General features: G+C 43.1%; 1 long non-coding RNA gene across 3 annotated transcripts in view; it reads right to left on the bottom strand.

Moving 5' to 3' along the window:
• Positions 1-15,313, bottom strand: part of LOC120372712 — a 177,160-nt gene that overhangs the window by 69,402 nt on the left and 92,445 nt on the right. Inside the window, exon 2 of one of the 3 annotated variants that reach the window (XR_005585136.1) lies at positions 14,384-14,477. The exons of the other annotated variants lie outside the window; for them this stretch is intronic. This is a non-coding gene — a long non-coding RNA (uncharacterized LOC120372712). The remainder of the gene's footprint in view (positions 1-14,383; positions 14,478-15,313) is intronic. 3 annotated transcript variants of the gene reach the window in all.

Raw genomic sequence — 15,313 nt, 5'->3', positions numbered from 1 at the left:
TTTCAGCCCCAAGAGCATGTTTTAGGAAACAATGAATCTGAGAGCAAGCTATAGAATGTAACCAAATTCCAACCTGAACAATTATGCTCGACATGAGTTGCTATAACATACATACTATAGGTCAGGCTCCTATGCACCTATTAAGGTTGTCTGATATATCCATTGTAAGACCCTGTTTTCAGTTGCTTATAAATGTGGGCTGCAATTTTATACGCTGACTGTCTGAATCAGGCAGACTTTTACTGGAAAATTTCAGCTACCACTATTGAGCCATTTCCAAGAATGAAGATAGGGAAAAAAATACGTTAAATTTTGAATTTTGTCAGGGGTGACTGTTGTGTCAGGAATGTGCCTTTTGCCATGCCTCTGAAAGTCTGCCCAGCTTTGTCCAAGTTAAAAGCTTCTGTAAAATTGCAGTTCACACATGCTCAGTAGCGACTCCTCAGATTTTAGCTGCCAAAAACTCTGAGGAGTCCATGCTCAAGGAGCATGCTTGAGCCTCTCATGACTACTAATGCTGACCAGCCTGTGCGTGCTCCATCAACTAAAAAAGCTATCTTACAAGGCTGAAAAGTCAACACTCAGAAGTTAGGAAATGCCAGAATTAAGGTCACTTGTGCATCCTTAATTCATCTTCATTATGACACACTCTTTAATTACTTGATCACACACAGGATCCCTGTCTCATTCAGTGCATAGAAGGACAATACTACTTAATAAACAGCTATTTAATATTTTGTTTTCTTTTCGCTATTTAGTGTGGGGCTCCATGCCTTAGTTTCCACATATAATTCAAACATTGCTATGAAGACAGAATTATTAATTAGCTCATGGACTTTTCTATGTTGCTTATTGCTATAGTATCTGAGTGTTTCACAGACATAAATGACTTTATTGTCACAGTACTCCTGTGACATGAAATAGTATCCCCATTTTACATTATGGGGAAGTGAATTATAGAGAGATCAAGGAGTCCAGTGGCACCTTAAAGACTAACCGATTTATTTGGGCATAAGCTTTCGTGGATAAAAAACCCACTTCTTCAGATGCATGGAGAAGATGCATCTGAAGAAGTGAGGTTTTTCACCCACGAAAGCTTATGCTCAAATAAATCTGTTAGTCTTTAAGGTGCCACCGGACTCCTTGTTGTTTTTGTGGATACAGACTAACATGGCTACCCCCTGATAGAGAGATCAACAGTATCCACTTATTTTGGGTGCCCAATCTGAGACCCCGAGACCTGATTTTTCAGAGTATTAGCACTCTATATATTCAAGCACAGCTTTCACTGATTTCACTTGTCAATGTGAGTGCTGACCACTTCTGCAAATCAGACCCCAGGGTGTGAAGTTAGGCACCCAAATAATGCCAAACACACCAGTAGTGACCAGCTGTGAAAAGTCTGGTTTAAGTGACTCACACAAGATCTCTATTGCACAGGTACAAATAGATTTCAGTTCTCCAGGGAAGCATTCAACTGTGTTACCCCTGAGACATGCCCTCACTTCCTTTTCTATCACTGCAATCCCCTGCCTCATCCACTATACACATTCCGACTTCTGCATCAAACTGATGAAGCAGGGGTCCTACAGTTAACAACTTACTTCATTATATAACCCTGATTCATCCCCCAGAGCAGATCAGTGTAATCAACCTTAATAGATGGTTGTACCAGTCCCACCTACAATGTCCCCACACACATATCCTGGGGGTAAGGTGAAGAGAGAGACTGCATATTGGATCGTTGCCACTGGTCCATCTAATTGGAATGGGATAGGGTTAGTCTGAAGGATGCTAGATAATTCTGAAGGAACAATTTTATAACTTAGATTAGAGTAAGTGAATATGAAGATTCTGTAAGACATACTATCAGTTTAAAATAAGTTTATAATAAAGCTTTAAGAAGATTCCGAATATGCCACCTATCTCAGCAAAAATGATGGCAATGATAATTACCCATACTTTAGGGAGATATTATCATTTTAGCTAATTAAGTCAAAATGTCAATGATGACAAAGGAAATTGAACTTTGTAAGATTTTCAGGATCTCTGGGGATAATTCTTAAAAACTGAAATGCAATATCCAGTAAAATATATAGTGTGGTGTGAAGGACAGAACTGCTAATACTCAAAGTGGATAGATCATTTTTTGGAAGAAGCTGGTTTATGAAAAAGAATATTAAAGATGCACATTTTCTGTTTGTAACCTAACTTCAGCTAAAAATCAATTAAAGTACAAAGCTTTAAAATATGTCTAATAGTTAAGCAGCAATAAAAAACACGTAATGAGCCCGGTGATACCTTCTAATGCCACTGCTCATGATTTACATTATGAAAAAGCCATAAAAACAAGGCCTTGATTCTCAGTAACAATACAGACCCTTTGCACCACTCTACTGGCAGCAAGGAGCTGTGAAGTTAGCTTACCTAGTCAAACGGGCATTCACCAAACTAGGAGGAAAACCCCAGGGTTGGGAGCTGGTATTCACCACCCTCCTCCTGATCTCCTGGTACAGGTGGAGTGACAGGAAAGAGAGGGTATGGCTGGGAACCCTCTGGGCTACAGCAATTATAGGCTGTTGGAACAGTTCTTTGTGACCAAAGGCAGCTGGTACAAGCTATAATAAATCCACATACTGCAGATAGTAGACAAACACTTGTAGAATTGTGCACACTCACGGGACTAGAAGCTGGTCTTCCAGATCCAACCCTTCCCCTGCAACAAACAAAAAAACCCCACTGATCTCTACCACTTGGATCTAAAGACTCCACTCTTAGCTGGTACTAGCAATAGACCAGAGAGCATGCCTACAGAGTGGTTTCCAGGAGCCACAAACCTTAGGGAAACGTTGGACATGGAGATAACCGTTTCCTGGTTAGTGGCACAGAGGCAATTTCAAGGGGCGATTGCTTAAATGAGAAGTGGCATGTTTTCTACGCCCAGTCTAGTTTTACATACTAACAGATTTAGCAATGGAAGATCTGTATCTGACAGTCTTTTCATTAGTAACAAAGAACCTGGAATAAAGCCCTTGGAATATGCTTGCAGGAGGCACAATGACTATGTCTAGAAGATTGTTGAATTACTGATGAGATGACTAGTCTTTTGTTGCATGCTGGGAAAGAAGGACGAGAAAAAGTGATGAGGGTTTCTATACATTCAGTGAGAGGTCTTTGTTAAAAAATTAAGCCCCATTTATCTGAAATGGAGATAGTACAGGAAGAGAAAAGAATTTAAGTCTTTCATGAATGGCTAATGGCTCTGCCAACTCAGAACCGTTGCTGCTCCTTATCTGCAAGGTTCTTTTCTGGAATGCCAGCCTGGAGCAATGTCTGGTTGTAAACTCTTCAGGACAGAAATCTTTTTATTTTACCTACTTTTAAAGGGCCTAGCACATATTTGGTGTAATAAGTAATAACAATGACGGTTATGGGCATCAAAATACATCAGTTGCTAGCCCCTGGTTCATAGGTTCTGGGGTCTTTCAATTGCAGTTATTTCCTGGATAATGTAAGACAGTTGAAAACTGGGATAAAGTTGATGTTTTGGATTTCTTCAATACATGTTTCTTGAATCTCTCAATCTACAGCTATGGCTATCATCACAATTAAAAACCTGAATGAAAACCTGCTCAAAGAAATGTCCCAACACACAGCAGTCTAGCAATCCAGCTAGCAATCCAACTAGCTGGTCTAAACCACAGCTACCAACTTTCATGCGGTAAATAAGCACCCTGACTTTCGCAATAAGCCAAAAGCTAATCCCATTTCAAAACAAGCCCGTCCCTAAGAACCTCAACACTCTATTGACTAGATCCCCCGGTGTGCAGTCTGGGACTGTGCTGGGCTCACTGTGCACCCTGGACTCTCTCCCTCCCCTGCCTCTGCTTGCCGGGAGCCCATCAAAAAAAGAAGCAACAAGCTACAAGCCAAAAACTAGCCAACAAGTAACTCACAAGCCAATTAAGCCCAAAACAAGCTCAATGTCTGCATTTTTTTCATGGGTTTGGCATGTCTGCTCTAATCTCTCTTGGGATTCTGGCAGTCATAAAAACTGCTCTGATCAACCCTCTCCCTCACGATAGCCCCTTCCTGCTGTGGCCAATCTAGTGTGCGTAGACTATGTGTCTGAATTTACATTCAGAAACTATTCATACCTGAACCCCTACTATCTTATCATGTAATCCTTTTAATCAGCCACAGAACATTTATATATGTAATTCTACACTGCATTTGAGGATGGTTTAATACTTTAATTAGCCATTTACGCATGGTAAAAATTACAGAAGTAATTAAGGATGGTGAGATTAATTAAAAGCATTAGGCAGTATTAAATGTGAAAGAATAGGATTTTAATTACATTTTCAACTATTTTTCACAATCTCTTGTGTTTGGGAGTAAATGATTAACACAATTATACCTGAATAAGATATGCTGATAAAAAAGCAAGGCTACTGTTACAAAGAGCGCCAATGGCTTTGCATGGATTTATGCTTTACTTTTTATTTATTAAAATTATCTGGATACGGATTAACTTTCTTTTCTCTCCATTTTTTTTTACACTAGCCTTGAAATGAGAATGACCAGCACAAAGCTGAACAGATTGAAAGGTTGTCTGGTTTCACTCCATAGCTTATTTACATTTTTCTCAACCATCTGCTGATAATATGCTTTCTAATGTATTCCAGGAATACTATTCAGTGAATCAAAACTGCGATACCTATGTTACCTACTCAACACACTTAGGAGGACTATTTTCCTCTTTTTCAGAGATGGATGAATACCAGTGTCATGTCACTGTAAGAATCCTTTCCACATCAGTAACAACACATCCTTTGCCGTAGATACAGACTGCTAAAAATAATACTCTGGCATTGCAAACAATAAAGTTAAAGCTGCAAGGTTAATTAATTTTTAAAATCAAATAATCAGTTGTTGTGTGTTCATTTGATCAAAAAATGTAGTGGTTTTTGTGTTTTTTTTAAACTAGGACCTGTAATCTCATCTGTGACATGGCCTGATCTGTACCTGCATTTCATGTATTCGATCTGAGGTAGATGGGGTGTTAGACTGGGCAATTCTGGGCAGGGCTGTATTAATTACTAAATTTCCATGCCTACGTGCCCTGTCTCTGACCCTCTGCCAAGGTGGAAAGCATGCTATACAAACAGTCTTCAGCTGGTGTGGGAGGAGAAGTCTCCTTTCAGAGGCTCTCTACAAGGGCTGGCAGGATTGGGTTGTGGTCAAGAAGTGGCCTCCTTATTTCAAGGCAGACTACGGATCCAAAGACAGAAGCAGTAAATCTGAGCCAGGGAGAAGGAAGTGGCCAGGTCTTCTTGCTTGCTGGCCCTCCTAAACACTGCCTTTTGGCCAAGGTGGTAGGGATTCTTGCCCCTCATGTGCACCAGAAGTTCGCACCTGGGAGCAGGCCTCAGCAGAAGGCGCTTGTGTAGCTTGTGACTAGGCAGGCCCGCTACTAACCCTAGCCCCTCCCATGGAAGCTGTCTTAATCTAGTAGTGCTTCTCAGGATCATGGGGAAAACACACGTAAGCACATTTTTCTTCAATAGCTCTGACATTTTCTGAGAACAAAACACAGTCCTCAGTACTCCAAAGTTTTATGCTTTTTTCTAATTTGCTATTTGTGACCACACAATTAATTTTAATCTCAATACTTGTTTTATTGCTTAGGATTTCCGAATCAATTCCTGATGTGTTTTTCAAACATATTCATCATTATTGAGCATGCTCGGATTTATATTTACAGCATAATGTTTTTCATAATTATGAAAAATGGTAAGCAATTTTTGTTAAAATAAAACTAGAGTTACACTATATTCTGTTTAATCCTTCAGTTTTAGAACACTTTACATATTCAATTATGTTCTAATTTTCCTTCTTCAGTAGATTATATGCCCTTTTGACTCTTTAAGACATCTATTTTAGCCTCATATTGTGATGTCTCTGTCTTGTGACCTGAAGATAACAGAAGTGTTTAACTTACACTAGACTTTAATTCCTCCGGTGCCACTGACACATTGGGCAGTTCAGTTCCTCTATTGATTATAGCTGCTAATTAGTTGTGGAATTTCTTTCCAGGTGATTCAATATCCTCCATCACTGTCTTCTGCCAGTTATTCCTTGACCTTCCTTGGGTACCCAATTTGATGCTTGCCTAGCATGTCTCCTATCCTCCATACAGTGTACATGACCCAACTACCTGAGCCTTCTTTGATTATATTTTCTAACATTTCTGCTTTGTCAGCTTCCTTCCCATGAAATGTGTAATATCTTCCTCAGCCATCTGTGATGGGCAGCTTCCAATCCCTTTTTGTCAGCCACCGTGATTGGCTAAGTCACTGTTTTGTACAGTAGCATACTCAAGACAATTTCATGGCGGGGCTGGGGCGCGGGATGGAGAGGGGCACAAGTACCCACCGGCGCCGGGGAAAGTTGGCACCTATGGTACATCTACTGGAAAAGTCTGTTAACATGTCTGGGGATGGAGTGGGAATCCACCAGGGACATCTCCATGAAGCTCTCCTGGAGGTACTCTGAAAGACTTTGCAGAAGGTTTCTGGGGAGGGCTGCCTTATTTCGTCCTCCATGGAAGGACACTTTACCATGCCAAGCCAGTAGCAAGTAGTCTGGAATCATTGCAACACAAAGTAGGGCAGCGAATGGTCCTGGGTTTTGGTCGCATTCAAGCAACATTTGGTCTGTATCTTTCTGTGTTAGCCTCAGGAGAGCTATATCATTCATGGTCGCCTGGTTGAACCAGGGGAATTTTTGTAAGGGAACAGTAAAAGGACCCCGTTCATGCTGGGTTGTTTGCGCTTGGCTAAAAGGGATCATCCCTGAAAATAGCCACATGGTGGCGGGGAGGGGTGAAGGGATCAACCCAGAGAATAGTCACGCGGTGGGGTGGGGGGAGGGGTGTGCTGCACATCCACCCGAAAACTGTAGCCCCTCCTTTAAAATGGGAAACCCAACCACCATTGCTTGCAATGGTTGAAACCATTCCCACATGTTATGAAGGTGGAAGAAGCCAACCCCACGTACCCTTTGGCTTACCATGGCTGCCTGGAAACCAGATTCTGTTGCCCAGCTGTGTGTGATGTGTCACCATACCAGCAATGCGACCTTGTACCTAAAGCACATGTGCTGTCTGCTGTGAATTGCTTGATTCACTGTGAAAGAGTCTCCCTTTTGTTCTCAGAAATATATCTTCTTAAATTCTACTCTCCCTTTTTATCCCCCCGCAGGTACAAATGTTTCTACGCTCCCTCTATCATCTCCATCCCAGAGGTTATTGCAGATTAGAAGGCGAAAAAACCCGCACTCATGATGATGTGTTTTCTGAGCTCATGCAGTCCTCCCACACTGATAGGGCACAGCTGAATGCGTGGAGGCATACAGTGACAGAAGCCAGGAAAACATACAGTGAGCACAATGAGAATCATAGTCCAACCCCCTGCTCAAAGCAGGACCAATCTCCAGACAGATTTTTGCCCCAGATCCCTAAATGGCCCCTTCAAGGATTGAACTCACAACCCTGGGTTTAGCAGGCCAATGCTCAAACCATTGAAGAGGCAGGAGGCGATGCTGAGGCTAATGGGGGAGCAAACGGACATGCTCAGGCATCTGGTGGAGCTGTAGGAAAGGCAACAAGAACACAGACTGCCGCTGCATCCACTGTACAACCACCTGCCCTCCTCCCCAAGTTCCATATCCTCCTCACCCAGACACCCAAGAACGTGGTGGTGGGGGGAGGCTCTGGCCACCCAGTACTCCATTCCAGGGGATGGCCCAAGCAACAGAAGGCTGTCATTCAAACAGCTTTGATTTGTACTGTAGCTACAATAAGCAATGTGGCCTTGTCCTTCCCTCTTTCCGTACCCCACCCGGGCTACCTTGTCAGTGATCACACTTTTTTTTCCCAATTAATAAAGAAAGAATGCATGGTTTCAAAACTACAGTGCCTTTATTTCCTTTGCCAGCTGTGATTGAAGTGGGGAGGGTGGTTGGCTTACAGGGAATTAAAATCAACAAAGGGGGCGGGTTTGCATCAAGGAGAAACACATACAACTGTCACGCCATAGCCTGGCCAGTCTTGAAACTGGTTTTCAAAGCCTCTGTGATGCACAGTGCACCTAGCTGTCCTCTTCTAATTGGCCTGGTGTCTGGCTGCTCAAAATTGGCCGCCAGGCGATTTGCCTCAACCTCCCACCCTGCCACAAATGTCTCTCCCTTACTCTCACAGATATTATGGAGCACACAGCAAGCAGCAATAACAATGGGAATATTGGTTGCGCTGAGATCTAACCTAGTCAGCAAACAGCACCAGCGAGCTTTTAAACGTCCAAAGGCACATTCTACCACCATTCTGCACTTGTTCAGCCTATAGTTGAATGCTCCTTACTACTGTCCAGGCTGCCTCTGTGTGGCTTCATGAGCCATGGGAGCCAGGTGTAGGCTGGGTCTCCAAGGATAGCTATTGGCATTTCATCATCCCCAACAGTAATTTGCTGGTCTGGGAAGTAAGTCCCTTCTTGCAGCTGTTCAAACAGTCTGGTGTTCCTAAAGATGCAAGCATCATGCACCTTTCCTGGCCATCCCACGTTGATGTCGGTGAAACATCCCTTGTGATCCACCAGTGGTTGCAGCACCATTGAGAAGTACCCCTTGTGGTTTACATACTGGTCGGCAAGGTGGTCCGGTGCCAAGATAGGGATATGTATTCCATCTATCGCCCCACCACAGTTAGGAAACCCCATTGCAGCAAAGCCATCCACTATGACCTGCACATGTCCCAGAGTCACTACCCTTGCTAGCAGAAGGTTAGTGATCACCTTGGCTACTTGGATCACAGCAGCCCCCACAGCAGATTTGCACACTCTAAATTGATTCCCAACTGACCGGTAGCAGTCAGGCATTGCAAGCTTCCAGAGAGCTATCACCACTCGCGTCTCAATTGTCAGGGCAGCTCTCATCTTGGTATTCTGGCGCTTCAGGGCAGGGGAAAGCAACTCACAAAGTTCCAGGAAAGTGGCCTTATGCATGTGAAAGTTTCGCAGCCACTGGGAATCATCCCATGCCTGCAACACTATGCGGTCCCACCAGTCTCTGTTTGTTTGCCAGGCCCAGAATCCGCTTCCACTGTATCAACCTGCCCCACTGCCACCATGATGTCCCAATTGCCACATCCGTGCTTTCAGGAACGTCTGTGTCCTTGTGCTGGCGGCTCCTATCCAGGTTCTGCACATACTGTAGGATAATGCACGAGGTGTTTACTATGCTCACAACAGCAGCTGAGCTGGCTCCATGCCTGCCATGCTGTGGTGTCTGCAAGGGTAACCCATGAAAAAAGGCACAAAATGATTGTCTGCCATTGCTTTCATGAAGGGAAGGAGGGAGGGAGGGAGACTGACAATATCTGCCCAAAACCACCCGTGACAATGTTTTTGCCCCATCAGGCATTGGGAGCTTAAAGCAGAATTCCAATGGGCAGCGGAGACTGCAGGGACTGTGGGATAGCTACTGTGCACTGCTCTGTGAGTTGATACTAGTCATGGTATTGAGGACACACTCCAACGACTTAATGCGCTTACTGGGGACATACACAATCGACTGTATAAAATTGTTTTCTAAAGATCAACTTCTACAAAATCAACATAATTTCGTAGTGTAGACATACCCTTAGACGTCGGACTCAAAGGAGCACAAATGCATTTACACTTAAGTGGAATATAATGGAAAAAAATTCTTCGGTTTGAGCTTTCCTCATTAAACACTGTGACTTAAAAATGGACAAATACTGCAAAATGACAAGCATTTATATGATTTGTGTTTGGGGGTTACTTGCTGTGTGCTGAGCTTGTGTTTGTCAGTCTGTTTGTTTGTTTGGTTGTTGAGGGACCGTGTGCTCTGGCTGGCAGTTGGAGGCAGGTTTGAAAGCTCGAAGCCTCTGGTAATTGGCTGAGCCTTAATCGGTGGGCGGGGCATTCACTCAGGCCAGGGCTTTATAAAGCCGCGCACAAGCGACCAGGGAGCTTTGCGAACAGGGGCTGCTAACAGGAAGTTTCGCAAGGGAGTTTAGCAGGGGAGTGGGAAGGGAGCGGGAGTCCCTCGCCAGCCCTAACCCCTTCCCTGTGGTCCCCCTAAAACCTATAAACCAAACCACATTTCAAAGCTCCCTTCTGTAAACCACCCTTCCATTAACTAGGAGACAATGCAGGCAGAAGCCCAGCAGCAGAGTGGAGGCTATCCAGTTTATTGCGCTGAGTGTTGCATGTATGATTACCTGCCCTGTGGGCAGGTGGCGTATGTGTGCAGTCGGTGCAAGGAGCTTCTGGCCCTCAGAGACCATGTACGGGCTTTGGAGGTCAGGGTGGCGGAACTGGAGGAGCTAAGAGAGGCAGAGAGGTATGTTGATGAGGTTTTCCAGGACACTGTAGAATTGTCCCACCTCAGCTTAGACAGCTCCTGTGCTGTTGAGGAGGAAGAACAGCCCAGGAAAGTAGAGCAGTCAATGGGAGCAGAGGGAAACCTTCCCGTAGTCGGGACCCTCCTTCCAGATGGTGTTGGGGTTGCCTCTCACACTGAGGTTGCCTCTCCAGGGGAGGGAACTCCAATTTCTAGGAAAAGGCAGGTGTTAGTAATGGGAGATTCAATCATTAGAAACATAGATAGCTGGGTTTGTGATGACCGGGAGAACCGTATGGTGACTTGCCTGCCTGGTGTGAAGGTTGCGGATCTCTCGAGGCATCTAGATAGACTTATGTGTAGTGCTGGGGAGGAGCCGGTGGTCGTGGTACATGTAGGTACCAATGACATAGGGAAGGGTAGGAGAGATATCCTGGAAGCCAAATTTAGGCTGCTAGGGAAGAGACTGAAATCCAGGACCTCTATGGTGGCATTCTCAGAAATACTCCCAGTTCCACGCGCAGGGCCGGGTAGGCAGGCAGAACTTCAGAGTCTCAATGAGTGGATGAGACGATGGTGTAGAGAGGAGGGGTTCACGTTCATTAGGAACTGGGGAAACTTCTGGGATGGGAGGAGCCTATACAGGAGAGATGGGCTCCACCTAAACCAAAGTGGAACCAGACTGCTGGCACTAAACATTAAAAAGGTTGTAGAGCAGTTTTTAAACTAGGAGATGGGGGAAAGCCGACTGCTGCAGAGGAGCGTGTGGATCGGACACAGACTTTTCTTAGGGGAGAGTCTGATGATAGAGAATCTCCAGGTTACAGTCAGGAGCAAAGGACTGAAAAGTATAATGTAAGGGCCGGATCAGATGATAAACAGTCACATAAAAAAGAATCTGGCACATCAGAAAAAGGCAGGCTAATAAACAGGGACAAGTTTTTAAAGTGCTTGTACACAAATGCCAGAAGTCTAAATAATAAGATGGGTGAACTAGAGTGCCTTGTGATAAAGGAGGTTATAGATATAATAGGCATCACAGAAACCTGGTGGACTGAGACCAATCAATGGGACACAATCATTCCAGGGTACAAAATATATCGGAAGGACAGAACAGGTCATGCAGGGGGAGGAGTGGCACTATATGTGAAAGAAAGTGTAGATTCAAATGAAGTAAAAATCTTAAGCGAATCCACATGTTCCATAGAGTCTCTACGGATAGAAATTTCATGCTCTAGTAAAAATATAACAGTAGGGATCTATTATCGACCACCTGACCAGGACAGTAATAGTGATGATGAAATGCTAAGGGAAATTAGAGAGGCTATCAAAATTAAGAACCCAATAATAGTGGGGGATTTCAATTATCCCCATATTGACCGGGAACATTTCACTTCAGGACGAAATGCAGAGATAAAATTTCTCAATACTTTAAATGACTGCTTCATGGAGCAGCTGGTACGGGAACCCACAAGGGGAGAGGCAACTCTAGATTTAATCCTGAGTGGAGCACAGGAGCTGGTCCAAGAGGTAACTATAGCAGGACCGCTTGGAAATAGTGACCATAATACAATAGCATTCAACATCCCTGTGGTGGGAAGAACACCTCAACTGCCCAACACTGGCATTTAATTTCAAAAGGGGGAACTATACAAAAATGAGGGGGTTAGTTAGACAAAAGTTAAAAGGTACAGTGACTAAAGTGAAATCCCTGCAAGTTGCATGGGCCCTTTTTAAAGACACCATAATAGAGGCCCAACTTCAATGTATACCCCAAATTAAGAAAAACAGTAAAAGAACTAAAAAAGAGCCACCGTGGCTTACCAACCATGTAAAAGAAGCAGTGAGAGATAAAAAGACTTCCTTTAAAAAGTGGAAGTCAAATACTAGTAAGGCAAATAGAAAGGAGCACAAACACAGCCAACTTAAGTGCAAGAGTGTAATAAGAAAAGCCAAAGAGGAGTTTGAAGAACGGCTAGCCAAAAACTCTAAAGGTAATAACAAAATGTTTTTTAAGTACATCAGAAGCAGGAAGCCTGCTAAACAACCAGTGGGGCCCCTTGATGATCAAAATACAAAAGGAGCGCTTAAAGACGATAAAGTCATTGCGGAGAAACTAAATGGATTCTTTGCTTCAGTCTTCACGGCTGAGGATATTAGGGAGATTCCCAAACCTGAGCTGGCTTTTGTAGGTGACAAATCTGAGGAACTGTCACAGATTGAAGTGTCACTAGAGGTGGTTTTGGAATTAATTGATAAACTCAACATTAACAAGTCACCGGCACCAGATGGCATTCACCCAAGAGTTCTGAAAGAACTCAAATGTGAAGTTGCGGAACTATTAACTAAGGTTTGTAACCTGTCCTTTAAATCGGCTTCGGTACCCAATGACTGGAAGTTAGCTAATGTAACGCCAATATTTAAAAAGGGCTCTAGGGGTGATCCCGGCAATTACAGACCGGTAAGTCTAACGTCGGTACCGGGCAAATTAGTTGAAACAATAGTAAAGAATAAAATTGTCAGACACATAGAAAAACATAAACTCTTGAGCAATAGTCAACATGGTTTCTGTAAAGGGAAATCGTGTCTTACTAATCTATTAGAGTTCTTTGAAGGGGTCAACAAACATGTGGACAAGGGGGATCCAGTGGACATAGTGTACTTAGATTTCCAGAAAGCCTTTGACAAGGTCCCTCACCAAAGGCTCTTACGTAAACTAAGTTGTCATGGGATAAAAGGGAAGGTCCTTTCATGGACTGAGAATTGGTTAAAGGGCAGGGAACAAAGGGTAGGAATTAATGGTAAATTCTCAGAATGGAGAGGGGTAACTAGTGGTGTTCCCCAAGGGTCAGTCCTCAGACCAATCCTATTCAGTTTATTCATAAATGATCTTGAGAAAGGGGTAAACAGTGAGGTAGCTAAGTTTGCAGATGATACTAAACTACTCAAGATAGTTAAGACCAAAGCAGATTGTGAAGAACTTCAAAAAGATCTCACAAAACTAAGTGATTGGGCAACAAAATGGCAAATGAAATTTAATGTGGATAAATGTAAAGTAATGCACGTTGGAAAAAATAACCCCAACTATACATACAACATGATGGGGGCTAATTTAGCTACAACGAGTCAGGAAAAAGATCTTGGAGTCATCGTGGATAGTTCTCTGAAGATGTCCACGCAGTGTGCAGAGGCGGTCAAAAAAGCAAACAGGATGTTAGGAATCATTAAAAAGGGGATAGAAAATAAGACTGAGAATATATTTTTGCCCTTATATAAATCCATGGTACGCCCACATCTCGAATACTGTGTACAGATGTGGTCTCCTCACCTCAAAAAAGATATTCTAGCACTAGAAAAGGTTCAGAAAAGGGCAACTAAAATGATTAGGGGTTTAGAGAGGGTCCCATACGAGGAAAGATTAAAGAGGCTAGGACTCTTCAGCTTGGAAAAGAGAAGACTAAGGGGGGATATGATAGAGGTATATAAAATCATGAGTGATGTTGAGAAAGTGGATAAGGAAAACTTATTTACTTATTCCCATAATACAAGAACTAGGGGTCACCAAATGAAATTAATAGGCAGCAGGTTTAAAACAAATAAAAGGAAGTTCTTCTTCACGCAGCACACAGTCAACTTGTGGAACTCCTTACCTGAGGAGGTTGTGAAGGCTAGGACTATAACAACGTTTAAAAGGGGACTGGATAAATTCATGGTGGCTAAGTCCATAAATGGCTATTAGCCAGGATGGGTAAGAATGGTGTCCCTAGCCTCTGTTCGTCAGAGGATGGAGATGGACGGCAGGAGAGAGATCACTTGATCGTTGTCTGTTAGGTTCACTCCCTCTGGGGCACCTGGCATTGGCCACTGTCGGTAGACAGATACTGGGCTAGATGGACCTTTGGTCTGACCCGGTACGGCCTTTCTTATGTTCTTATGTTCTTATGTTCAAAATCCTTACCTGGAGACTGCTCCTTGGCATGGTGGGAAGGCTTGTGTGCTTCAATGACCCTAAGAGCCATACTGGTGGGAGTTTTAACTCTTCATACAGTCACCTGGAGAAGGACAGGTGAAAGGGTAGGGATCAGATGAGAAGCAGTCGTCCAGGATTAGTGATAGATCAATGATCTATCATTGTAAAAGAGTTATAAAAACACAACAAGGTAGCTATTCCAGCAAATGGTCTGAGAAAGTAATGGATTGTCTCAGCAGAAATTATAAGTCTTGGTGAAAGTCATTAAGAAGTCAAGACTGCAGAAGCTCTTTATTAAAGGTAAAGAGAACTATGAAAGTAGGTTTCAGGAACACTAGAAATGGCTGCAGCAATAAAAACCATGCAGGTAATTAAATAAATGCAAAAATATAATCTCAAAATCCTTGGAATTTACAAATGTTGATGGTCAGGAGTTGTTAAAAAGCAATTCAAAAATGAAAATAAAGTCATAATGTATTTGGGAAGGCAAGATGGTTACCTCTCAGAAAAATTAGCATTAATTATTACTTCCAAAGCAGAAAAATAGCTTACCAGACTGTGAGTCATTTAACAACAGATTGCTCTGTGCTAGGTTTCAAACATGATACATGAAAATGACAATATTATACACCCACAAATAACTATGATAGAACCACAGATCAGTTCTACAATTACCTACAAACACTGATAATGTTCCCAAGCATGACATATGCTTAGTAAAAGGAACTTCAGTGCCAAGGCTGGGGTAAACAGAGTGGAGGAATCATAGGGCAAGCACAAACTTGGTTCCCAAAATCAGAATGGTCAATGACTAGTAGAACCATGTCTGGTATCAAGACTCATAATTTGTGGAATACTATTCCCACACAAAGGTATTCATAAAGTAAATTGAAATCCCCCAGATGGAGTCATCAATAA

The sequence above is a fragment of the Mauremys reevesii genome, linkage group 9 (genome assembly GCF_016161935.1).
Source record: "Mauremys reevesii isolate NIE-2019 linkage group 9, ASM1616193v1, whole genome shotgun sequence".
NCBI classification, from domain to species: domain Eukaryota; kingdom Metazoa; phylum Chordata; order Testudines; family Geoemydidae; genus Mauremys; species Mauremys reevesii.
This window is presented reverse-complemented; position numbering and strand designations above follow the sequence as displayed.